A 25753-nucleotide genomic window follows, 5' to 3' on the forward strand; every position below is an offset into this window, starting at 1 on the left:
ACCCTGTATAACTTTACAACTTTTTTTCGTATTTTTTGGCGTTTTTAATAATGTTCTAGCATCGATAAATAAACTAGAATCATACTGTCTCTTGATTATTTGTAGGAGATCTTTTAGAGCTGCATGTGTAATATTATGTCGGATTGCCCAATTTCCTAATTCGGTACTTGAACAAGGCAATAATTGCGTTTCAGTATCTTCTGTTTTAAAAATGTCTTCATCAATAAACTGGTCACCATCATCTGATGTTTCACTGGTTTCCATTAGATTATCGTCAAGATCACTTGATGTCAAGATACACTCCTGTTCTTTAGAACCTATGTAACAAATTATTTTTTATTTAAAATATACTCACAAAATTACCTGATCCTGATGCTGTGTCGTTAGCTTTTGAATGAGAAGAAACACTACTTGGTGCATATAGATTTTTTAAAAACTCTTCATAATTTGAACGGTTTACCTTTAATTTTCGGTAATAATGGCCAGATTTTTTTATTTTTTTAAAATTTTGAATTGATTTTTTATCCATATTTTTTAAATATTAAGTAAAGCACAGTGTATATCTTTTATCTAAATAATTAAAATTATATAGCAAATATAAGCAATTGTATAATACTTAATAATCATCAGCTGCAGAAGCCATTTTTCATCGAACTTAAGTATACACCTTTTGCAACGAATATGAACGATTTAATTAAATTAAAGCTCCTTTTCAGCTTTATATCAGCTTTTATAAAGTTGCTGATTAAAAGTACTTACAAAAGTTCTGGACAAGCACTATTTCAGCCCAGAATATAACTGAATAGAGAAGGTTGAATAATGTATTATGAACTGACTTAAATAGCGCTTCCCCAGCCTCTTGTTCAGTTTTTTTTTACATTGTTGATCAAAAGTAGACAAAAATTCTGCAGCAGCGCTAGTTCAGCTTAGCATTCAGCTGAATAAGATATGCTGAATACTATAATACAAAGTGCCTTAAATAGCGCTTCTCCAGTCTAATATTCAGCTTAAGTCAATTGGCTGCAAAAGGGCTTACAAATAATCTGAAGCAGTGTTTGTTCGACATATTAAACAGCAAAATAGCTTAAACAGCCTTTGTCACTTTTATGCGACTACTAATCAGCTGCAGTACTCAGTATTTAGCTTGACCAGCTATTATATGTTTGTTGGGTGTACATTCAAGTGTAATATTATTCAGTAGGACAATGGCATGTGTTCTATATTTTAGAAAGCAAACGAGAAGTAAAGCAGAAAGAAACCAGTATATTGCAAATACAATTATGCAATAGAAGAAACCGAATCAGAAACATTTTACATGAGGGAGCAACCTTTCACAACCTGGACTATCACTTACTCATTTTTAAATCAATTTGTTTCATTTATAATCGGCAACGGCCATACCACACTGAATACACCGGTTCTCGTCCGATCACCGAAGTCAAGCAGTGTCGGGTGCGGTTATTAGTTGGATGGGTGACCGCTTGGGAACACCGCATGTTCTTGCCTTCCTTTTTTTCCTTGTTTAACTTTTGATATTATTTTAATAAGAATAACACTGGGCCATTGACAAAAATGAAATACATATTATGAAAGTTGTACATTCAAGTGTAATATTATTCAGTAGGACTAGGGCATGTGTTCTATAGTTTAGCAAAACAAACGAGAAGTAAAGCAGAAAGAAACCAGTATATTGCAAATACAATTATGCAATAGAAGACACCGAATCAGAAACATTTTACATGATGGAGCAACCTTTCACAACCTAGACTATCACTTACTCATTTTTAAATCAATTTGTTTCAGTTATAATCGGCAACGGCCATACCACACTGAATATACCGGTTCTCGTCCGATCACCGAAGTCAAGCAGTGTCGGGTGCGGTTAGTACTTGGATGGGTGACCGCTTGGGAACACCGCATGTTGTTGCCTTCCTTTTTTTCCTTGTTTAACTTTTGATATAATTTTAATAAGAATAACACTGGGCCATTGACAAAAATTAAATACATATTATGAAAGTTGTACATTCAAGTGTAATATTATTCTGTAGGACTATGGCATGTGTTCTATAGTTTAGCAAAGCAAACTAGAAGTAAAGCAGAAAGAAAACAGTATATTGCAAATACAATTGTGCAATAGAAGAAACCAAATCAGAAACATTTTACATGAGGGAGCAACCTCTCACAACCTGGACTATCACTTACTCATTTTTATATCAATTTGTTTCATTTATAATCGGCAACGGCCATACCACACTGAATATACCGGTTCTCGTCCGATCACCGAAGTCAAGCAGTGTCGGGTGCGGTTAGTACTTGGATGGGTGACCGCTTGGGAACACCGCATGTTGTTGCCTTCCTTTTTTTCCTTGTTTAACTTTTGATATTATTTTAATAAGAATAACACTGGGCCATTGACAAAAATGAAATACATATTATGAAAGTTGTACATTCAAGTGTAATATTATTCAGTAGGACAATGGCATGTGTTCTATATTTTAGCAAAGCAAACGAGAAGTAAAGCAGAAAGAAACCAGTATATTGCAAATACAATTATGCAATAGAAGAAACCGAATCAGAAACATTTTACATGAGGGAGCAACCTTTCACAACCTGGACTATCACTTACTCATTTTTAAATCAATTTGTTTCATTTATAATCGGCAACGGCCATACCACACTGAATATACCGGTTCTCGTCCGATCACCGAAGTCAAGCAGTGTCGGGTGCGGTTATTACTTGGATGGGTGACCGCTTGGGAACACCGCATGTTGTTGCCTTCCTTTTTTCCTTGTTTAACTTTTGATATTATTTTAATAAGAATAACACTGAGCCATTGACAAAAATGAAATACATATTATGAAAGTTGTACATTCAAGTGTAATATTATTCAGTAGGACTAGGGCATGTGTTCTACACTTTAGCAAAACAAACTAGAAGTAAAGCAGAAAGAAATCAGTATATTGCAAATACAATTGTGCAATAGAAGAAACCAAATCAGAAACATTTTACATGAGGGAGCAACCTCTCACAACCTGGACTATCACTTACTCATTTTTATATCAATTTGTTTCATTTATAATCGGCAACGGCCATACCACACTGAATATACCGGTTCTCGTCCGATCACCGAAGTCAAGCAGTGTCGGGTGCGGTTATTACTTGGATGGGTGACCGCTTGGGAACACCGCATGTTGTTGCCTTCCTTTTTTCCTTGTTTAACTTTTGATATTATTTTAATAAGAATAACACTGAGCCATTGACAAAAATGAAATACATATTATGAAAGTTGTACATTCAAGTGTAATATTATTCAGTAGGACTAGGGCATGTGTTCTACACTTTAGCAAAACAAACTAGAAGTAAAGCAGAAAGAAAACAGTATATTGCAAATACAATTGTGCAATAGAAGAAACCAAATCAGAAACATTTTACATGAGGGAGCAACCTCTCACAACCTGGACTATCACTTACTCATTTTTATATCAATTTGTTTCATTTATGATCGGCAACGGCCATACCACACTGAATATACCGGTTCTGTCCGATCACCGAAGTCAAGCAGTGTCGGGTGCGGTTAGTACTTGGATGGGTGACCGCTTGGGAACACCGCATGTTGTTGCCTTCCTTTTTTTCCTTGTTTAACTTTTGATATTATTTTAATAAGAATAACACTGGGACATTGACAAAAATGAAATACATATTATGAAAGTTGTACATTCAAGTGTAATATTATTCAGTAGGACAATGGCATGTGTTCTATATTTTAGCAAAGCAAACGAGAAGTAAAGCAGAAGGAAACCAGTATATTGCAAATACAATTGTGCAATAGAAGAAACCAAATGTTGTTGCCTTCCTTTTTTCCTTGTTTAACTTTTGATATTATTTTAATAAGAATAACACTGGGCCATTGACAAAAATGAAATACATATTATGAAAGTTGTACATTCAAGTGTAATATTATTCAGTAGGACAATGGCATGTGTTCTATATTTTAGCAAAGCAAACGAGAAGTAAAGCAGAAAGAAACCAGTATATTGCAAATACAATTGTGCAATAGAAGAAACCGAATCAGAAACATTTTACATGAGGGAGCAAAGTAAAATTCTCGCGTTAGAGATTCCATAGTAAATCACGAGGGAAAACCAGGAAAAAACCTCGTGATACTATCCCGACATCGTAAGTATTTGTTCTTACATTTAAATTACCTTCAAAAAACTAATACCAAATTCTGACTTTAATATGTTTGAATTATAAATAATATTAATAATACATAGATATACAATAAGTAATACTAAAATATAAAATTTGTACTAACTCGATATGTTATTGACTTACTAATCGTGGTATTTTCTTTCTATTGACTTCCTCTTTCAATATGGGTAACCACATCCTACTGCATTCTACCGAGGAATTTGCGACACAATTGGTTTCATTTAGCATAATTAGAGCCGCTTCTTTGATTTTTCTCTTTTTACTATCTCTTTCTTTCAGGACTATACTTGAAGCTCTCCACTGAACTCCATGTTCATTATCCCATGCGTGTTGATATATTTGAGATCTATCAAATTCTCTATTTTTAATATAAGTCTGATGTTCACTTATTCTAACGTTTAATGGTCTTGATGTTTCACCTATATAAAATTGTTCACATTCAAATAAATGTCGGGATAGTATCACGAAGTTTTTTCCTGATTTTCCCTCGTGATTTACTATGGAATCTCTAAAGGCCGCGTCTCACCATCAAATAATTTGATCAAACTTGACAGTTAAGGCCCCGTCTCACCATCAAATAATTGACAGTTATTTGATCAAACTTGACAGTCAAACTTGACTAGTGACACAAACTATACATACTAACTGTCACTTTGTGTCACTAACTGTCAAGTTTGATCAAATAACTGTCAATTATTTGATGGTGAGTCGGGGCCTTAGTGACACAAAGTGACAGTTAGTGACGTCACATCCTGAGTGTTCATTGTGGATAATAATGAAAAATTTTAATTTTAAATAAAGTACAAACAAGTTAGACAACTCAATACAAAGAATTTGATCAAACTAGACTGATAGTGAGAGCACAGATTTTTAGAATTTCAAAAAAACTGCAATTGTGACGTCACTTTGACGTACTTCCTCAAGTACGTCAAGTTTGCTCAAACTGTTTGATCAAATTATTTGATGGTGATGGTGAGACGCGGCCTTAACGCGAGAATTTTACTGTCATCGTTGCCATTTGGTTGTCTTTTTAAAGACAGATCACATGCTATGATTTTTTAGCGTTTTTGTCAATGGCCCAATGTTATTCTTATTAAAATAATATCAAAAATTAAACAAAGAACAAAAGGAAGACAACAACATGCGGTGTTCCCAAGCGGTCACCCATCCAAGTACTAACCGCACCCGACACTGCTTGACTTCGGTGATCGGACGAGAACCGGATATTCAATGTGGTATGGCCGTTGCCGATTATAAATGAAACAAATTGATATAAAAATGAGTAAGTGATAGTCCAGGTTGTGAGAGGTTGCTCTCTCATGTAAAATGTTTCTGATTCGGTTTCTTCTATTGCATAATTGTATTTGCAATATACTGGTTTCTTTTTGCTTTACTTCTCGTTTGCTTTGCTAAACTATAGAACACATGCCATAGTTCTACTGAATAATATTACACTTGAATGTACAACTTTCATAATATGTATTTCATTTTTGTCAATGGCCCAGTGTTATTCTTATTAAAATAATATCAAAAGTTAAACAAGGAAAAAAAGGGAAGGCAACAACATGCGGTATTCCCAAGCGGTCACCCATCCAAGTATTAACCGCACCCACACTGCTTGACTTCGGTGATCGGACGAGAACCGGTTAATTCAGTGTGGTATCGCCGTTGCCGATTATAGATGAAACAAGTTGATATAAAAATGAGTAACTGATAGTCCAGATTGTGAGAGGTTGCTCTCTCATGTAAAATGTTTCTGATTCGGTTTCTTCTATTGCATAATTGTATTTGCAATATACTGGTTTCTTTTTGCTTTTCTTCTCGTTTGCTTTGCTAAACTATAGAACACATGCCATAGTTCCAGTGGCGTGCTGGCCATATAAATGAATCGGTGCAATCACCGAGAGGCCGCGGCCTCTTGAGGCCGGTCAAATAAGTTTTTTTCACAAAAAATTTTAGATGTAACAACATTTTTTTTTAATTTCTAATCGAATGATATTAACAAAATATTTCAAAAATATTGTATTTCCATACATAGTGTTCGAGCCATTTGAATAATATTGCATTAATTCCAGTTGTATGTTTTATACACACCCTGTATTTCAAAACGGTTAAAATTAAGACGTTCAATTGAGTCATGAATAGTAGAATAGATATTATTCGGCTGATAATATAAACACAGACTCTTAAACAAAATACGACATACGACTCAGCAATTGTATATATTTTGTTTAGATATGTGTTTCTGGGAAAAGTTCGTTAAGCATTTTTTGATGTTTTCGATTTTGCTGAGTGGACAGAACCAGGCGATGTATCGCGGTTATCTTGAAATTAGCGAGGATAGATCCATTAGAATAGAAATATAAATATGTATAATATAGATTTTATAATATTTTCTATAGATGGAAAAACAACTTAAAACAAACAATGCAAACAGACGATGAAATACTAATGACTCAAAGTGAAGATGATTTACAACGGATCTCTCTCTCTCTCTCTCTCTCTCTCTCTCTCTCTCTCTCTCTCTCTCTCTCTCTCTCTCTCTCTCTTGTCGTTTCCCCATCACTGAGGGTCGTGATTTCTTCCAAGATTCCTCCTAATAATTTTATTCCATTGGTATCTATCTTCAGCTGCTCTAACGCCGATAACAGACGGACGACTGTGGCCTTCTGGCCGGCCACTCTGTGGATCCACAAAAGTTATTTTCCTATTTCCGATGATTGACCGTGGGTTCTTATGTGGAGTGGACGTTGCATCACAGACGAACGACTGTGGCCGGCCACAGTCGCTCGCATAAGAACCCACGGTAAACCACTTTTGTGGATCCAGAGAGTGGCCGGCCACAGTCGCCGGTCTGTTATGGCGCTAAGAGCTTCGCAGAATGACTTTCCAGCTGAATTCTTAATTTAGTCGGACCATCTGGTTGGTGATCGTCCTCTTGATATTCTCCCCGGAACGTTCCCAGAAACAATTAATATCTCCAAACTATCGTAACCTCTGCGAACCACGTGACCGAAGAATTGCAGAATTCGTTGCAGACATATTGTGGACAGCCTTTTTTTTTTTAATTTCGAGTTGGTTTAGAGTGGAAACGTTTGTACTATGAGCTTTCCAAGATATGCGCAGCATTCTTCTCCAGCACCAAATTTCAAAGGCATCCGCTCTCAAAAGCACAACACTTGGACTCAAAGAGTCCAAGTCTCTGACCCGTATAGAAATATTGAGAATACAAGGGCATTCACCGGTCTCATCTTGATATTTTGAGAGATAGATTTGTTTTTCCAAACTTTAGTTACGAGACTCATCGCATTTTTTGCCATACCAATATGTCTTCGAACTTCTGCTTCACACGTACCATCGTCACTTATACTAGATCCGAGGTAGACAAAGGTGTTTACTATCTGGTATTCTTGTAACATTCCTGACGTTAGTCAGTTGAATAGTGTAGAATCTGTCGGCCACCATTATTTTTGTCTTAGCTTTATTGATTTTTAGACCAACTTTATTGCTTTCATACTCAACTCTTCGCAGGAGATCAAACATTTCTTATAACGTATCAAACGTATGCTGCACCAGTTTAACATAACCGCCAGAAAATTTAACATGTCAATTTCCCCAAAAAAGACAAAATGCATGGTTATAACAGCAAATCCAATAAGATGTAAATTGGAGCTGGAGGGCTAATAGAACAAGTGATGGAGTTTTAATATCTAGTCATCACGTTATCTAGCTACGCAAGGCTCGAAACAGAAGTGGAAGATAAAGTGAATAGAACAAACAGAGCAGCAGGTTGTCTAAATGACACACAATATGGAGAAATAAAAATGTCGGAAAAGAAATGAAAGGCAGAATTTACAAAACACTCGTCAGACCAATAACGACATACGCGGCACAAACACGACCCGACACAGAGAGGAAAAAAATTGCTCGAAACAGAGGAGATGAAAACCCTTCAAAAAATCGATGGTAAGATGGTAATCTATGGGACACAGAGCTAGAAGTAAATATATACAACGGAGATTCAAGGTGGACAATATTAATAACTGGATAAGAAACAGAAGAATAGAATGGAATGACCACATACGCCACAACAAATATAGTGGTAAAGACAGCGAGAGACGGTTTCTCAATAGGAAGACGATCAGTGGGAAGACCACGAAAACGATGGAACGACAACTTACTAGAGGCACATTGAAAAAACAGACAGAGTCATGTTTAATCAAATAGAAGAAGAAGAAGAAGTATTTTTGTTTTATAAATAAGAAATAAAAGTTCTGATAATAGAAGATAAAATAAGGATGGGAGGCCGCTTTTTTATAAAATCACCGGGCCGCTTGAAAAGTTCCAGCACGCCACTGCATAGTTCTACTGAATAATATTACACTTGAATGTACAACTTTCATAATATGTATTTCTTTTTTGTCAATGGGCCCGTGTTATTCTTATTAAAATAATATCAAAAGTTAAACAAGGAAAAAAGGAAGGCAACAACATCCCTAATAGCACACGACGTCCTTTGGACGTCCAAAATAGGTCCATTTTTGGTCCTTACGTCCATGGACTATAAACGGATGTCCTTTGGACGTCCCATTTTGGACGTCCTTCGGAAGGAATAAATATGGACGTCCTTTGGACGTCCGACGTTGGACGTCCTTCGGACGGAATAAATATGGACGTCCTTTGGACGTCCGACGTTGAACGTCCTTTGGACGTCCATACTGGACGAAATACGGACGTTTTATGAACGCGTATATATTATATTGGACACATTATACCAATTACGGGATCAAATAGCAAAATAATTCAATAAAATATTAACTTACGCGTTAACTTTACGTTAATGAAATACAGTCAAACCTGTCAGTAACGGCCACTAAAATGAAAGAACTATTGGCCGATATAGAAAGGTGGCCGTTATTGCCAGTTTTTGTAGTCTAGATATACAGTAAAACTTGTGTTACTGGCCACCTGATAAAATCGGCCACCTGTACTAACGGCCAGTTTAAATATTCCCCAAACCAATTATATCTAGACTACAAAAACTGGCAATACCGGTCACCTTTCTATATCGGCCAATAGCTTTTTCATTTTTAGTGGCCGTTACTGACAGGTTTTACTGTAATTGGTTTGGGGAATTTTTAAACTGACCGTTAGTAGGTACAGGTGGCCGGTGTTTGCAGGGGACCGGTAACACAGGTTTTACTGTAGTTTAAATCGAAAAGATTAAATCTTAATTCAAAATTGTATATACAATTATTACAATTATAAACAAACTATATAGTTTAATATCCAAAAAATGTTTTTGATTTTATGTAATGTAATGAAAATCTTATTTGTAAATTATTGGTTACAATGTTTAACAATAGGAAATATTCAAGAATAAATAAAATAGAAGTTTAATCCTAACAACACAAAACATTCCAGGAATGTAGGTACTACCGTTCTATTCCGTGAACATCTATCTGATTAAATTATGGGTGGAAAGTTACCACAAGATATTCTATGAACATAGTACAATGTCTTCCTGGAGGGGTAAAATTTTCCATTACAAGATTTTAAGAGAGGCCATTTATTGTACTGTTCAATTTGCGTTCATTTTCAAATTTGCCGCGCGAGTATCTATGTAGCGTCTCGTGGTCATTGGTCATCACATTTCATTTTCATAACATAACCGATAACGATAACCTAAAAATTTAGTAAAAAAGTAAAAATTTTGATTGGAAAAAAATGCATCGATAAGGGGGTGTGGGAAATGGAAATTAGTGGCTTTTTTGCTGTACTGTCTGCTAGTTTTTGCTCTGGGCTCTGGCTAGATCTCTTGTTTAAACAATTTTGTAAGTATTATAAAATCCGTTTTCAATTTTCTTTATTCTTTATGAAACGAATCATTTATACATGCATATTATTACCTGTAAATAGGTACCTATTTCTTTTGATTTTTAATTGTAAAGAATAGAAAAATTACCGTTCATTTTAATTTTTTTTAGAATCAGCTGAAAGTGGCCTACAAAAAAAAACCAAGAAGGAAATGTATAGCCTTGTGGCTATGAAAGGCAAAAGAGAGATATAAAAAGTGTAATGGCTAGTTGGAAGAAAGTCCACATTGTCCATGCATAATAAGTTATTACTTACAAATATCAAGAAGATAGCAGGGTCACGAGCATCAACTTCATAAGTTCAAGAATATCGAGGAAATCCAGCTCCTCGATACTACTGGGCAAACTAGAAGATTGAAGAGGACAAATCCTTTTGAACTTGTTTGAGTGATAGGTGATAGTGAAAAACGGAGCATAGTGCTTGTGTGCTGTGCCTGTGTATGTTAGAATAGTGCACGATCTTGTTAGATTAGATAAGAGACGCTATGGGGTAAGCTCTTCATTTTAAGAAACAGTAGTAATTTAGGTTAAATTAAAATTGCTCATTGGTCAGTTATGACCAGATTGTTTTTTTATGTTTGGCAAAAAGGACTTAAGTCAGAATTGCACATTGATAATGTTTTGATGATTTCTGGACCAGAAAAAAACTGTTGTAGATGTAAACTGTATGTACAGTAGAATCTACTACAGTACTGTAGAAATCATCAAAACATTATCGATGTGCAATTCTGACTTAAGCCCTTTTTCCCAAACATCAGAGAATTGTAATGTACAATAATTCTCCTATCTGCTTTTTCATGAATTTTGTAGGAGACGAAAAACCATTTTTAGGATCATCTGCTTTCACATGTAAATTTTGACATGTTTTGTAGTAAATAGATAGTTGAATTTACTACAAAACATGTCAAAAAATATATGAAAACAGGAGGTGACTATAAAAAAAGTTTTTAGTCTCTCTTACAAAACTCATGAAAAAACAAATCGGAGGTATGTCACATTAGTGACTAAGAATGTCTAAAAAATATACTTTGATGTCCCAAGAACCAAATATAACCTACAGTCCATCTAATTTACTTACTGTTGCAGGTCATTATCTACGCCAGAGATCTAAGTTGACATAGTTGCCAAAGTATAAAAAGATCCTGAATCCATTTTAAATCAAATATGTCACATAATTATTGTAAACGTGGATTATACAACAAAACAAATTAATATTCAATGTAAATAAGTAAAAACTTAAGAAATAGAGAACAAGAATTAAGTTATAATCTTTTAAGATTTGCAGTGCAAAATTTTTGCACTGCATTGTTAATAATTAAAAAACGGCTCCGAACTCTTGGCAAAAAGCCGGTAGGTTTCTTTGTATAAGTATGTCTACAATAACAACTAAAAAAGTTGTCAGATACCTCGATTATTCCAAGTCGTTATAAAATTAGGTGAAATTTATATTTTTATAGTAGAGGATCTTTTTATAGTAAAGTAAATAATAAAAACAGTAAATATAATAAATAAAACAGATACTTATAGTAAAGAATATAAACAAATATGAAGTGTCATCACCGTAACTGTCAAATAAATGTTACCAATTTATTCTAAAATGTCACCTTCGTTCGATTACAGTTACAGTGTGATCCGAACAAATCTGCTTCATAAAAACGCTTTATAATCCATTTATACAAATTAAATGAAACATATTATTGTGTATTTCTTTAGGTTAACATTAATAGAAATCTTCAAATATTATTTCTACGCATATATAATAAAATATGTCTAGTGGCTGTAATTCCAGTGTACTCGGCAAAGTGATTCTAAAAAAGAACACACCTACCGCCTAAATATTTCGTGTTGGTATCATGCAACCTCACAGGCTACGACGCGGATGACGCGCAACAGTTAGTAAATTAGACGAAGTATGTAGATATATACAGGGTGTAACAAAAATACAGGTCATAAATTTAATCACATATTCTGGGACCAAAAATAGTTTGATTGGACCTAACTTACCTTAGTACAAATGTGCACACAAGAAAAGTTACAGCCCTTTGAAGTTATATATATATATATATATATATATATATATATATATAATAGCACCAAGGGTCCTAGAGGCCCATGGCTTGAAAAGTTTGTTTTTTTTCTTCATTTTCACGTTTCTTTATGTACTGAGATCTTCTCTGGCTTGATATGTGATTTTTCTCCATTCCTTCCTGTTATTCATTTTTCTTTTCTAACCCTGTAGCACCATTCTTTCCAAATCTTTTTCGACCTCTTGCTTCCATCTATTTTTCGGCCTTCCTCTTCTTTTTCTTGAAGCTGTAGTGTAGTTTAGTACCATTTTTGGAGTCCTCGTGTTTGGCATCCTTTCAATGTGACCTCGCCATCTAAGTCTCTGTGCCTTTATCATTCATTTGAAGTTACAAGATGAAGTGATTTTTTCCAATATATCGAAAACTATTAGAGATTTTTTATTGAAAATGGACATGTGGCATTATTATGGCAGCAGTATCTTACGAAAAAACTATAGTAAAATTTGGACACCCCATAAAAATTTTATGGGGGTTTTGTTCCTTTAAACCCCCCAAACTTTTGTGCACGTTTCAATTTAATTATTATTGTAGTACCATTTAAACACGTTTTAAAAACTTTTTTGCCTCTTATTGCTTTTTCGAAAAGTCAATTTTTATCGAAATATTTTGAATATTTGTCAAATCCACCACATATTTGTATATGGTTAAGTACGATTATGGAGACTTGGTAATAATATGCAGACTTATTTATGCTTTACATTTTTAGGGATATTTTGAGCTCCGTGAAGTTAGCCCGAAAAAGTCGGGAAAAAAAATGCGATTGATGCCATTCGTTTGTCCATTGATTGTCCACGTTTGTCCACCATTTTATTTCGTTAGTCCACCCATCAATTCTTTGTTATAAACAAAAATTTTTTTTCGGGCTAACTTCACAAATCCACAAATTTTCGAAAATTTAAAAAAACTCTTGCTATATTGTTTGTCCATCGTTTGTCCATGTTTGTCCACCACATAATTTTTTTTGTCCACCCTCTGAAACAACCCCCTGTTAATTGTAATTATTTTTTTATTTCTTAATTCGGGCTAACTTCACGTTCTCTTAAATGGGTATTTAAACGTTAATTCGGGTGCAGAATCACAACTAAGCGTTGCTATATTGTTTGTCCATCGTTTGTCCATGTTAGTCCACCACATAATTTTTTTTGTCCACCCTCTGAAACAACCCCCCGTTAATTGTAATTATTTTTTTATTTCTTAATTCGGGCTAACTTCACGTTCTCTTAAATGGGCATTTAAACGTTAATTCGGGTGCAGAATCACAACTAAGCGTTTGTCCACCCCTTTGCAGCGTTTGTCCAACCCCTTAAAGTGCGAAACAACCCCCCTGTTAATTGTAATTATTTTTTTATTTCTTAATTCTGGCTAACTTCACGTCCGTTTAAACGTGTGTTTTAAAGTTAATTTTGTTTGAAGAATCACAACTAAGCGTTTGTCCACCCCTTCGCAGCGTTTGTCCACCCCTTCGCAGCGTTTGTCCAGCCCTTTAAAGTGCGAAACAACCCCCTCGTTAATTGTAATTATTTTTTTAATTCTTAATTCGGGCTAATTTCAAGTTTTCTTAAATAGGTATTTAAACGTTAATTCGGGTGCAGAATCACAACTACTCGTTTGTCCACCCCTTCGCAGCGTTTGTCCAACCCCTTAAAGTGCGAAACAACCCCCTCGTTAATTGTAATTTTTTTTTATTTCTTTATTCGGGCTAACTTCACGTTCTCTTAAATGGGCATTTAAACGTTAATTCGGGTGCAGAATCACAACTACCCGTTTGTCCACACCTTCGCAGCGTTTGTCCAACCCCTTAAAGTGCGAAACAACCCCCTCGTTAATTGTAATTTTTTTTTATTTCTTTATTCGGGCTAACTTCACGTTCTCTTAAATGGGCATTTAAACGTTAATTCGGGTGCAGAATCACAACTACCCGTTTGTCCACCCCTTCGCAGAAAAAAAAATGTGATCGATGCCATTCGATTGTCCATTGATTGTCCAAGTTTGTCCACCATGTTATTTCGTTAGTCCACCCATCAATTTTTTTTTATTAACAAAAATTTTTTTTCGGGCTAGCTTCACAAATTCACAAATTTTCTAAAATTTAAAAAAACTCTCGCTATATTGTTTGTCCATCGTTTGTCCATGTTTGTCCACCACATAATTTTTTTGTCCACCCTCTGAAACAACCCCCTGTTAATTGTAATTATTTTTTTATTTCTTAATTCGGGCTAACCTCACGTTCTCTTAAATGGGCATTTAAACGTTAATTCGGGTGCAGAATCACAACTAAGCGTTTGTCCACCCCTTTGCAGCGTTTGTCCAACCCCTTAAAGTGCGAAACAACCCCCCTGTTAATTGTAATTATTTTTTATTTCTTAATCCGGGCTAACTTCACGTCCGTTTAAACGTGTATTTTAAAGTTAATTCGGGTGAAGAATCACAACTAATCGTTTGTCCACCCATTTTTTTAAATGTTTTTAAATGCCCATTTAAGGGAACGTGAAGCTAGCCCGAATTAAGAAATAAAAAAATAATTACAATTAACAGGGGGGTTGTTTCGCACTTTAATGGGTTGGACAAACGCTGCGAAGGGGTGGACAAACGGGTAGTTGTGATTCTGCATCCGAATTAACGTTTAAATGCCCATTTAAGGGAACGTGAAGCTAGCCCGAATAAAGAAATAAAAAAATAATTACAATTAACGAGGGGGTTGTTTCGCACTGTAAGTGGTTGGACAGACTCTGCGAAAGGGTGGACAAACGGGCAGTTGTGATTCTGCACCCGAATTAACGTTTAAATGCCCATTTAAGGGAACGTGAAGCTAGCCCGAATAAAGAAATAAAAAAATAATTACAATTAACGAGGGGATTGTTTCGCACTGTAAGTGGTTGGACAGACTCTGCGAAAGGGTGGACAAACGGGCAGTTGTGATTCTGCACCCGAATTAACGTTTAAATGCCCATTTAAGAGAACGTGAAGTTAGCCCGAATAAAGAAATAAAAAAATAATTACAATTAACTAGGGGGTTGTTTCGCACTTTAAGGGGCTGGACAAACGCTGCGAAGGGGTGGACAAACGGGTAGTTGTTATTCTTCACCCGAATTAACGTTGAAATGCCCATTTAAGGGAACGTGAAGCTAGCCCGAATTAAGAAATAAAAAAATAATTACAATTAACGGGGGGTTGTTTCGCACTTTAAGGGGTTGGACAAACGCTGCGAAGGGGTGGACAAACGGGTAGTTGTAATTCTGCACCCTAATTAACGTTTAAATGCCTATTTAAGGGAACGTGAAGCTAGCCCGAATTAAGAAAAAAAAATTGCAATTAACAGGGAGGTTGTTTCGCACTTTAAGGGGTTGGACAAACGCTGCGAAGGGGTGGACAAACGGGTAGTTGTGATTCTGCATCCGAATTAACGTTTAAATGCCCATTTAAGGGAACGTGAAGCTAGCCCGAATAAAGAAATAAAAAAATAATTACAATTAACGAGGGGGTTGTTTCGCACTGTAAGTGGTCGGACAGACTCTGCGAAAGGGTGGACAAACGGGCAGTTGTGATTCTGCACCCGAATTAACGTTTAAATGCCCATTTAAGGGAACGTGAAGCTAGCCCGAATTAAGAAATAAAAAAATAATTACAATTAACAGGGGGGTTGTTTCGCACTTTAAGGGGTTGGACAAACGCTGCAAATGGGTGGACAAACGGGTAGTTGTGATTCTGCACCCGAAATAACTTTAAATTACGCGTTTAAACGGACGTGAAGTTAGCCCGAATTAAGAAATAAAAAATAATTACAATTAACAGGGGGGTTGTTTCGCACTTTAAAGGGTTGGACAAACGCTGCGAAGGGGTGGACAAACGAGTAGTTGTGATTCTGCACCCGAATTAACGCTTAAATGCCCATTTAAGGGAACCTGAAGCTAGCCCGAATTAAGAAATAAAAAAATAATTACAATTAACAGGGGGGTTGTTTCGCACTTTAAGGGGTTGGACAAATGCTGCAAAGGGGTGGACAAACGCTTAGTTGTGATTCTGCACCCGAATTAACGTATAAATGCCCATATAAGAGAACGTGAAGTTAGCCCGAATTAAGAAATAAAAAAATAATTACATTTAACAGGGGGTTGTTTCAGAGGGTGGACAAAAAAAATTATGTGGTGGACAAACATGGACAAACGATGGACAAACAATATAGCAATAGTTTTTTTAAATCTTAGAAAATTTGTGGATTTGTGAAGTTAGCCCGAAAAAAAATTTTTGTTTATAAAAAAGAATTGATGGGTGGACTAACGAAATAAAATGGTGGACAAACGTGGACAAACGAATGGCACCAATCGCATTTTTTTTCCCGACTTTTTCGGGCTAAGCTCACGGACCTGATATTTTGAACCATATTAAAAAAGAAGCCAGATCTCCATAAAATGTGCCTTATCGAAAAAATACAGAGAGTCAAAAAAGTTTTAAAAACATTCTGTTTAACTAATGGTACCTCAGTAATAGTTTAATTGGAACGTACACAAACATTTGGGGGGTTTAAAGGAACAAAACCCCCATAAAATTTTTATGTAGACATGTTAAAAAAGAAGTCGCAACTCGATAAAAACTGCCTTATCTGAAAAATACTAAGAAACAAAAATATTGAATTTAACTAATGGTACCTACCACAATAATAAAATTGAATTGGAACATACACAAAAGTTTGGGAGGATCTAAGGGATCAAAACACCCATAAAATTTTTATGGGGTGCACAAATTTCACCATAATTTTTCTTTAAGATATTCCTGCCATAATACTGCCACATGTCCATTTTCAATAAAAAATCGCTAATAGTTTTCGATATAATCGAAAAAATCGATTTTCATTTTGTAATTTCAAAGGGCTGTAACTTTTTTTATGTGCATATTTGTACTAAGGTAAGTTAGGTTCATTCAAACTATTTTTGGTCCCAGAATATGTGATTTAATTTATGACGTGTATTTTTGTTACACCCTGTATATACAGCCGATTACGCACCACCTTAAAATGATGTCTCGAATTTCCTAAACCTGTTGTTGCATCTAAGTGATTTTTTTATAATATTCTAGCCTAGGCCCTAGGCTATAGGTTAAGTACCTCCTTATGCTTGTCATGCACGGGGAGCTATACTGTAATATATATTATATCACATCGCACTCTATAGTAATGAGTGAGCCTGCACATATGGAACCATTTGTTTTCTGTCTGCAGGCTCACTCATTACTATAGAGAGCGATATGATATAATGTACATATATTACAGCATAGCTCCCTGTGCATGACAAGCTTAAGGAGGTAACCTATAGCCTAGGCTATATTATAAAAAAATCACTTAGATGAAACAACAGGTTTAGGAAATACGAGACATCAAAAATACCCCATATTTAAGGTGGTGCGTTAATTTCTTGGAGAAGTGTATTGTAATTTAATGTAAATAATGTAATATCCAATAATTGTAATTTAATATAAGATGTAATATAAGTTCCTTAAAAAATATATTTTTTATTTCCCACGACATTAGATGGATGTTCGGCAGCAAGACATTGGACCAAACTGGGACGTCCTATGAAGGCCCAATTGACGTCCACCGAACGTCCCTTCGGATGTTAAGTGGACCTCCATTGGGCGTTTGGCAACGTGGCATTTGGACCAAAATTGGACGTTCTGTTAAGGTCCAATTCACGTCCCCTAGAACGTCCGGTTAAGGTCCAATTTACATCCGATTAAGGTCCAATTTACGTCCGATTAAGGTCCCATTTACGTCCGATTAAGGTCCAATTTACGTCCTATTAAGGTCCAATTTACGTACGATTAAGGTCCAATTTACGTCCGATTAAGGTCCAATTTACGTCCGATTAAGGTCCAATTTACGTCCGATTAAGGTCCCATTTACGTCCGATTAAGGTCCAATTTACGTCCTATTAAAGTCCAATTTACGTCCGGTTAAGGTCCAATTTACGTCCGATTAAGGTCCCATTTACGTCCCATTAAGGTCCAATTTACGTCCTATTAAGGTCCAATTTACGTCCGATTAAGGTCCAATTTACGTCCGATTAAGGTCCAATTTATGTCCGATTAAGGTCCAATTTACGTCCGATTAAGGTCCAATTTATGTCCGATTAAGGTCCAATTTACGTCCGATTAAGGTCCAATTTACGTCCCCTAGGACGTCCGATTAAGGTCCAAATTACGTCCGATTAAGGTCCAATATACGTCCCCTCGGACCTTAGATGGACGTCCAATGGACGTTCGGTAGCGCGACATTTGGACCAAAATAGGACGTATAAAGGACGTTCCTCGGACGAAAACGGACGTCCAATGGACGTCCCTAAAGTCCGTGAAGGACGTCCAATGGACGTCCATTGGACGTCCTTGTGCTATTAGGGATGCGGTGTTCCCAAGTTTTTATATCAATTTGTTTCATTTATAATCGGCAACGGCCATACCACACTGAATATACCGGTTCTCGTCCGATCACCGAAGTCAAGCAGTGTCGGGTGCGGTTAGGACTTGGATGGGTGACCGCTTGGGAACACCGCATGTTGTTGCCTTCCTTTTTTTCCTTGTTTAACTTTTGATATTATTTTAATAAGAATAACACTGAGCCATTGACAAAAATGAAATGCATATTATGAAAGTTGTACATTCAAGTGTAATATTATTCAGTAGGACTAGGGCATGTGTTCTATACGTTAGCAAAACAAACGAGAAGTAAAGCAGAAAGAAACCAGTATATTGCAAATACAATTATGCAATAGAAGAAACCAAATCAGAAACATTTTACATGAGGGAGCAACCTCTCACAACCTGGACTATCACTTACTCATTTTAAATCAATTTGTTTCAGTTATAATCGGCAATGGCCATACCACACTGAATATACCGGTTCTCGTCCGATCACCGAAGTCAAGCAGTGTCGGGTGCGGTTAGTACTTGGATGGGTGACCGCTTGGGAACACCGCATGTTGTTGCCTTCCTTTTTTTCCTTGTTTAACTTTTGATATTATTTTAATAAGAATAACACTGGGCCATTGACAAAAATGAACTACATATTATGAAAGTTGTAAATTCAAGTGTAATATTATTCAGTAGGACTATGGCATGTGTTTGCAAAGCAAACGAGAAGAAAAGCAGAAAGAAACCAGTATATTGCAAATACAATTGTGCAATAGAAGAAACCGAATCAGAAACATTTTACATGAGGGAGCAACCTTTCACAACCTGGACTATCACTTACTCATTTTTATATCAATTTGTTTCATTTATAATCGGCAACGGCCATACCACACTGAATATACCGGTTCTCGTCCGATCACCGAAGTCAAGCAGTGTCGGGTGCGGTTAGAACTTGGATGGGTGACCGCTTGGGAACACCGCATGTTTGTTGCCATCCTTTTTTTCCTTGTTTAACTTTTGATATTATTTTAATAAGAATAACACTGGGCCATTGACAAAAGTGAAATACATATTATGAAAGTTGTACATTCAAGTGTAATATTATTCAGTAGGACTAGGGCATGTGTTCTATAGTTTAGCAAAACAAACGAGAAGTAAAGCAGAAAGAAACCAGTATATTGCAAATACAATTATTCAATAGAAGAAACCGAATCAGAAACATTTTACACGAGGGAGCAAAGTAAAATTCTCGCGTTAGAGATTCCATAGTAAATCACGAGGGAAAACCAGGAAAAAACCTCGTGATACTATCCCGACATCGTAAGTATTTGTTCTTACATTTAATTTACCTTCAAAAAACTAATGCCAAATTCTGACTTTAATATGTTTGAATTATAAATTATATTAATAATACATAGATATTAGATATACCGGGTGTCCACTTATATTTTCCCCCATTTTAACTGCCTATAACTTCTAAACGGCTCAAGATAGAAATATGCGGTTTTCGCTGAAATGTTATATTTTAGTAAAAGTTTTGTCTGAATGGATTAAATTTTTTTATCGCTTTCAAATAAGAAAAAAAATGGCGGATTTTTGAAAAAAACGTTGTTGACTTTTTTTTAATGGAACACCCCGTATATTTTTCTGTAAATTGAAAGAAAGGTCATTCACCTATCCAGCGATATAAAGTTTTTCAAAATAGGTTGTCAACTCACTGAGTAATTAATTTTTTAAATGAGAGGTGCAACGTGGATATCACATACCTAAATAACATGACTAAGCAAATTGATATTATGTTATGTAATTTCCACATTGCATCTCTCATTTTAAAAATTAATTGCTCAGTCATTTGACAACCGATTTTAAAATTTTTTGTATCGCTGGATAGGTAAATCACCATTTTTTCAAGTTAAAAAAAGTATACTGGGTGTTTTAATAAAAAAAGTCAAGAAGGTTTTTTTTTTCAAAAATACGCCATTTTTTATTTAAAAGCGTTATAAAAAATGGTCATTCACCTAAAAACTTGAAAAAACGTTTATTTACCTATCCAGCGATATAAAATTTTTTAAAATCGGTTGTCAAATAACTGAGCAATTAATTTTTAAAATGAGAGATGCAATGTGGAAATCACATAAATTGATGTTATGTTATGTGATATCCATGTTGCACCTCTCATTTTAAAAATTAATTACTCATCACCGGTGAAGGACCTTTCTTTCAATTTACAAAAAAAATACTGGGTGTTCCATTAAAAAAAAATCAATAAAGTTTTTTTTCAAAAATCCGCCATTGTTGTTTTCGCATTTGAAAGCGATATAAAAAGTTCAATCCATTCAGATAAAACTTTTACTAAAATAAAACATTTCAGCCAAAACTGCATATTTCTATCTTGAGCCGTTTAGAAAATATAGGCAGTTAAAATGGGGGAAAATATAAGTGGACACCCGATACAATAAGTAATACTAAAATATAAAATTTGTACTAACTCGATATGTTATTGACTTACTAATCGTGGTATTTTCCTTCTATTGACTTCCTCTTTCAGTATGGGTAACCACATCCTTCTGCATTCTACCGAGGAATTTGCGACACAATTGGTTTCATTTAGCATAATTACAGCCGCTTCTTTGATCTTTCTCTTTTTACTATCTGTTTCTTTCAGGACTATACTTGAATCTCTCCACTGAACTCCATGTTCATTATCCCATGCGTGTTGACATATTTGAGATCTATCAAATTCTCTATTTTTAATATAAGACTGATGTTCACTTATTCTAACGTTTAATGGTCTTGATGTTTCACCTAAATAAAATTGTTCACATTCAAATAAATGTCGGGATAGTATAACGAAGTTTTTTCCTGATTTTCCCTCGTGATTTACTATGGAATCTCTAACGCGAGAATTTTAAGGCCCCGTCTCACCATCAAATAATTGACAGTTATTTGATCAAACTTGACAGTCAAACTTGACTAGTGACACAAACTATACATACTAACTGTCACTTTGTGTCACTAACTGTCAAGTTTGATCAAATAACTGTCAATTATTTGATGGTGAGACGGGGCCTTTACTGTCTTCGTTGCATTTGGTTGTCTTTTTAAAGACAGATCACATGCTATGATTTTTTAGCCTTTTTGTCAATGGCCCAATGTTATTCTTATTAAAATAATATCAAAAGTTAAACAAAGCAAAAAAGGAAGACAACAAAATGCGGTGTTCCCAAGCGGTCACCCATCCAAGTACTAACCACACCCGACACTGCTTGACTTCGGTGATCGGACGAGAACCGGTATATTCAGTGTGGTATGGCCGTTGCCGATTATAAATGAAACAAATTGATATAAAAATGAGTAAGTGATAGTCCAGGTTGTGAGAGGTTGCTCCCTCATGTAAAATGTTTCTGATTCGGTTTCTTCTATTGCATAATTGTATTTGCAATATACTGGTTTCTTTTTGCTTTACTTCTCGTTTGCTTTGCTAAACTATAGAACACATGCCATAGTTCTACTGAATAATATTACACTTGAATGTACAACTTTCATAATGTATTTCATTTTTGTCAATGGCCCAGTGTTATTCTTATTAAAATAATACCAAAAGTTAAACAAGGAAAAAAAAGGAAGGCAACAACATGCGGTATTCCCAAGCGGTCACCCATCCTAGTACTAACCGCACCCACACTGCTTGACTTCGGTGATCGGACGAGAACCGGTTATTTCAGTGTGGTATGGCCGTTGCCGATTATAGATGAAACAAATTGATATAAAAATGAGTAAGTGATAGTCCAGGTTGTGAGAGGTTGCTCCCTCATGTAAAATGTTTCTGATTTGGTTTCTTCTATTGCACAATTGTATTTGCAATATACTGTTTTCTTTCTGCTTTACTTCTAGTTTGCTTTGCTAAACTATAGAACACATGCCATAGTCCTACTGAATAATATTACACTTGAATGTACAACATTCATAATATCTATTTCATTTTTGTAAATGGCCCAGTGTTATTCTTATTAAAATAATATCAAAAGTTAAACAAGGAAAAAAGGAAGGCAACAACATGCGGTGTTCCCAAGTTTTTATATCGATTTGTTTCATTTATAATTGGCAACGGCCATACCACACTGAATATACCGGTTCTCGTCCGATCACCGAAGTCAAGCAGTGTCGGGTGCGGTTAGTACTTGGATGGGTGACCGCTTGGGAACACCGCATGTTGTTGCCTTCCTTTTTTTCCTTGTTTAACTTTTGATATAATTTTAATAAGAATAACACTGGGCCATTGACAAAAATGAAATGCATATTATGAAAGTTGTACATTCAAGTGTACTATTATTCAGTAGGACTAGGGCATGTGTTCTATACTTTAGCAAAACAAACGAGAAGTAAAGCAGAAAGAAACCAGTATATTGCAAATACAATTATGCAATAGAAGAAACCGAATCAGAAACATTTTACATGAGGGAGCAACCTTTCACAACCTGGACTATCACTTACTCATTTTTAAATCAATTTGTTTCAGTTATAATCGGCAACGGCCATACCACACTGAATATACCGGTTCTCGTCCGATCACCGAAGCCAAGCAGTGTCGGGTGCGGTCAGTACTTGGATGGGTGACCGCTTGGGAACACCGCATGTTGTTGCCTTCCTTTTTTTCCTTGTTTAACTTTTGATATTATTTTAATAAGAATAACACTGGGCCATTGACAAAAATGAACTACATATTATGAAAGTTGTACATTCAAGTGTAATATTATTCAGTAGGACTAGGGCATGTGTTCTATAGTTTAGCAAAACAAACGAGAAGTAAAGCAGAAAGAAACCAGTATATTGCAAATACAATTACGCAATAGAAGAAACCGAATCAGAAACATTTTACATGAGGGAGCAACCTCTCACAACCTGGACTATCACTTACTTACTCTTTTTTATATCAATTTGTTTCATTTATAATCGGCAACGGCCATACCATACTGAATATACCGGTTCTCGTCCGATCACCGAAGTCAAGCAGTGTCGGGTGCGGTTAGTACTTGGATGGGTGACCGCTTGGGAACACGGCATGTTGTTGCCTTCCTTTTTTTCTTTGTTTAACAACCTGGACTATCACTTACTTACTCTTTTTTATATCAATTTGTTTCATTTATAATCGGCAACGGCCATACCATACTGAATATACCGGTTCTCGTCCGATCACCGAAGTCAAGCAGTGTCGGGTGCGGTTAGTACTTGGATGGGTGACCGCTTGGGAACACGGCATGTTGTTGCCTTCCTTTTTTTCTTTGTTTAACTTTTGATATTATTTTAATAAGAATAACACTGGGCCATTGACAAAAAGGCTATACATTTTAAGAAAATTGTACATTAATATGTAACATCATTCAGTAGAACTATGACATGTGTTCTATAGTTTAACAAAGCAAACGAAAAGTAAAGCAGAAAGAAACCAGTATATTGCAAATACAATTATACAATAGAAGAAACCGAATCAGAAACATTTTACATGAGGGAGCAACCTCTCACAACCTGGACTATCACTTACTTACTCTTTTTTATATCAATTTGTTTCATTTATAGTCGGCAACGGCCATACCACACTGAGGGCCGGTTGTTCGAACGCTAATCAACAATGATCATTATTAAATATTTAATTACTGTCACCAAAACTGTCAATGTCAACTTTGTTTGGGTTGCTGAAAACATAATTAATTACAATTATGAGATTTATTATTAATTATGTTAATAATTATTGTTATATTAATTGATTATAGTCTCAGAATTGTAATTAATTATGTTTTAACAATAGGGCTTTTCATTCACAGTCATTTGTTTCGAGCTTCTGTCATATGTCGTATAATCCGTGTATATTAATATTATACACAGATTATACAACATTTGACAGAAGCTCGAAACAAATGACAATCGATGAAAAGCCCTATTGACATTGACAGTAATTAATTATTTGATAATGATCATTGTTGATTAGCGTTCGAACAACCGGCCCTAAATATACCGGTTCTCGTCCGATCACCGAAGTCAAGCAGTGTCGGGTGCGGTTAGTACTTGGATGGGTGACCGCTTGGGAACACCGCATGTTGTTGTTGCCTTCCTTTTTTTTTTCTTTGTTTAACTTTTGATATTACTCAAAGCGCCAAAATTAACGCACCACCTTAAAAATGAGACATTTTTAATGTCTCATATTTCCTAAACCTGTTGTCCGATTTTAGTGATTTTTTAAATATATTATAGATTTATTCTTTAAGAATATCGATGTAATAATACTGTTGCTAAACAGATAAGTGTCATTATATACCGGGTGTAACAATTATAGTGGGTTTTTTCCTCACAGTTTGGAACACCCTGTGGAATATTCTAGCGTATATAAAACATTGAAATTACAACTCAACTATAACATTAGGCTCTTAACATTAGGCATCTTAACATGTTGCTTCATTAGCTTATGTTGGATAATAAAAAAGTTAGGTACTTTAACAACTAGCAACTTTCTTCATCAATACAGGGTGCTTCTAAATAAGTGCGACAAACTTTAAGGGGTAATTCTGCATTAAAAAATAATGACCGTTTGCTTTATAAACATATGCCCGCAAATGCTGAGATACGGGATACGCTATGAGATACGGGATATTGAATTTTTTCTTACAAACTGACGATTTATTTATTGATCTAAAACCGGTTGAGATATGCAAATGAAATTTAGTATGTTTTAAGAGGTTGTTATTACGCATTTTTTGACGTACAATTAAGAATCTTATATTCACCATTGGCGTGCATACGGGTCATATTACCCGTATGCACGCCAATGGTGAATATAAAATTCTTAATTGTATGCCAAAAAATGCGCAATAACTACCTCTTAAAACCTACCAAATTTCATTTGCATATCTCAACCAGTTTCAGATCAATGAATAAATCGTCAGCTTTTAAGAAAAATTTCCACATCTCGTATCTCGGAAACGAAGCATTTGCGGACATATGTTTATACAGCAAACGGTCATTATTTTTTCATGCAGAATTACCCCTTGAAGTTTGTCGCACTTATTTAGAAACACCCTGTATTGATTAAGAACGTTGTTAGTTATTAAAGTACCTAACTTTTTTATTATCCAACATAAGCGAATGAATCAAAAAGCAAAATGTTAAAATAGCCTAAGGTTACA

The 25753-nt window shown here is 35.3% G+C and overlaps 1 long non-coding RNA gene, 12 other non-coding genes and 5 pseudogenes across 13 annotated transcripts; 14 read left to right on the forward strand and 4 right to left on the reverse strand.

Annotated features, from left to right (window-relative positions):
- Positions 1–1387: 1387 nt before the first annotated feature.
- On the forward strand, positions 1388–1506 carry LOC126889139 (5S ribosomal RNA; annotated as a pseudogene).
- A 305-nt stretch (positions 1507–1811) lies between these two features.
- On the forward strand, positions 1812–1930 carry LOC126888991 (5S ribosomal RNA). The gene has a single exon (XR_007699793.1). It is a non-coding gene; the product is annotated as a 5S ribosomal RNA (ribosomal RNA).
- Positions 1931–2235: 305 nt separating this feature from the next.
- On the forward strand, positions 2236–2354 carry LOC126888993 (5S ribosomal RNA). Its single transcript, XR_007699796.1, has one exon. It is a non-coding gene; the product is annotated as a 5S ribosomal RNA (ribosomal RNA).
- Positions 2355–2659: 305 nt separating this feature from the next.
- LOC126889096 (5S ribosomal RNA) lies at positions 2660–2778 on the forward strand. The gene has a single exon (XR_007699900.1). It is a non-coding gene; the product is annotated as a 5S ribosomal RNA (ribosomal RNA).
- Positions 2779–3082: 304 nt separating this feature from the next.
- Positions 3083–3201, forward strand: LOC126889097 (5S ribosomal RNA). The gene has a single exon (XR_007699901.1). It is a non-coding gene; the product is annotated as a 5S ribosomal RNA (ribosomal RNA).
- Positions 3202–3505: 304 nt separating this feature from the next.
- LOC126889131 (5S ribosomal RNA) lies at positions 3506–3623 on the forward strand (annotated as a pseudogene).
- A 1721-nt stretch (positions 3624–5344) lies between these two features.
- Positions 5345–5462, reverse strand: LOC126889133 (5S ribosomal RNA; annotated as a pseudogene).
- Positions 5463–5768: 306 nt separating this feature from the next.
- LOC126889157 (5S ribosomal RNA) lies at positions 5769–5886 on the reverse strand (annotated as a pseudogene).
- A 4011-nt stretch (positions 5887–9897) lies between these two features.
- LOC126887711 (uncharacterized) lies at positions 9898–12591 on the forward strand. The gene is made up of 2 exons (XR_007699154.1): positions 9898–10047; positions 10201–12591. It is a non-coding gene; the product is annotated as an uncharacterized LOC126887711 (long non-coding RNA).
- A 6020-nt stretch (positions 12592–18611) lies between these two features.
- On the forward strand, positions 18612–18730 carry LOC126889111 (5S ribosomal RNA). Its single transcript, XR_007699915.1, has one exon. It is a non-coding gene; the product is annotated as a 5S ribosomal RNA (ribosomal RNA).
- A 304-nt stretch (positions 18731–19034) lies between these two features.
- LOC126889000 (5S ribosomal RNA) lies at positions 19035–19153 on the forward strand. The gene has a single exon (XR_007699804.1). It is a non-coding gene; the product is annotated as a 5S ribosomal RNA (ribosomal RNA).
- A 296-nt stretch (positions 19154–19449) lies between these two features.
- LOC126889146 (5S ribosomal RNA) lies at positions 19450–19569 on the forward strand (annotated as a pseudogene).
- A 2208-nt stretch (positions 19570–21777) lies between these two features.
- LOC126889100 (5S ribosomal RNA) lies at positions 21778–21896 on the reverse strand. The gene has a single exon (XR_007699904.1). It is a non-coding gene; the product is annotated as a 5S ribosomal RNA (ribosomal RNA).
- A 304-nt stretch (positions 21897–22200) lies between these two features.
- On the reverse strand, positions 22201–22318 carry LOC126889126 (5S ribosomal RNA). The gene has a single exon (XR_007699930.1). It is a non-coding gene; the product is annotated as a 5S ribosomal RNA (ribosomal RNA).
- A 360-nt stretch (positions 22319–22678) lies between these two features.
- On the forward strand, positions 22679–22797 carry LOC126888994 (5S ribosomal RNA). The gene has a single exon (XR_007699797.1). It is a non-coding gene; the product is annotated as a 5S ribosomal RNA (ribosomal RNA).
- Positions 22798–23102: 305 nt separating this feature from the next.
- Positions 23103–23221, forward strand: LOC126889023 (5S ribosomal RNA). The gene has a single exon (XR_007699827.1). It is a non-coding gene; the product is annotated as a 5S ribosomal RNA (ribosomal RNA).
- Positions 23222–23530: 309 nt separating this feature from the next.
- On the forward strand, positions 23531–23649 carry LOC126889112 (5S ribosomal RNA). Its single transcript, XR_007699916.1, has one exon. It is a non-coding gene; the product is annotated as a 5S ribosomal RNA (ribosomal RNA).
- A 77-nt stretch (positions 23650–23726) lies between these two features.
- LOC126889113 (5S ribosomal RNA) lies at positions 23727–23845 on the forward strand. Its single transcript, XR_007699917.1, has one exon. It is a non-coding gene; the product is annotated as a 5S ribosomal RNA (ribosomal RNA).
- The last annotated feature ends 1908 nt before the right edge of the window (positions 23846–25753 follow it).

This window comes from Diabrotica virgifera, chromosome 7 (assembly GCF_917563875.1).
Source record: "Diabrotica virgifera virgifera chromosome 7, PGI_DIABVI_V3a".
Taxonomy (NCBI): domain Eukaryota; kingdom Metazoa; phylum Arthropoda; class Insecta; order Coleoptera; family Chrysomelidae; genus Diabrotica; species Diabrotica virgifera.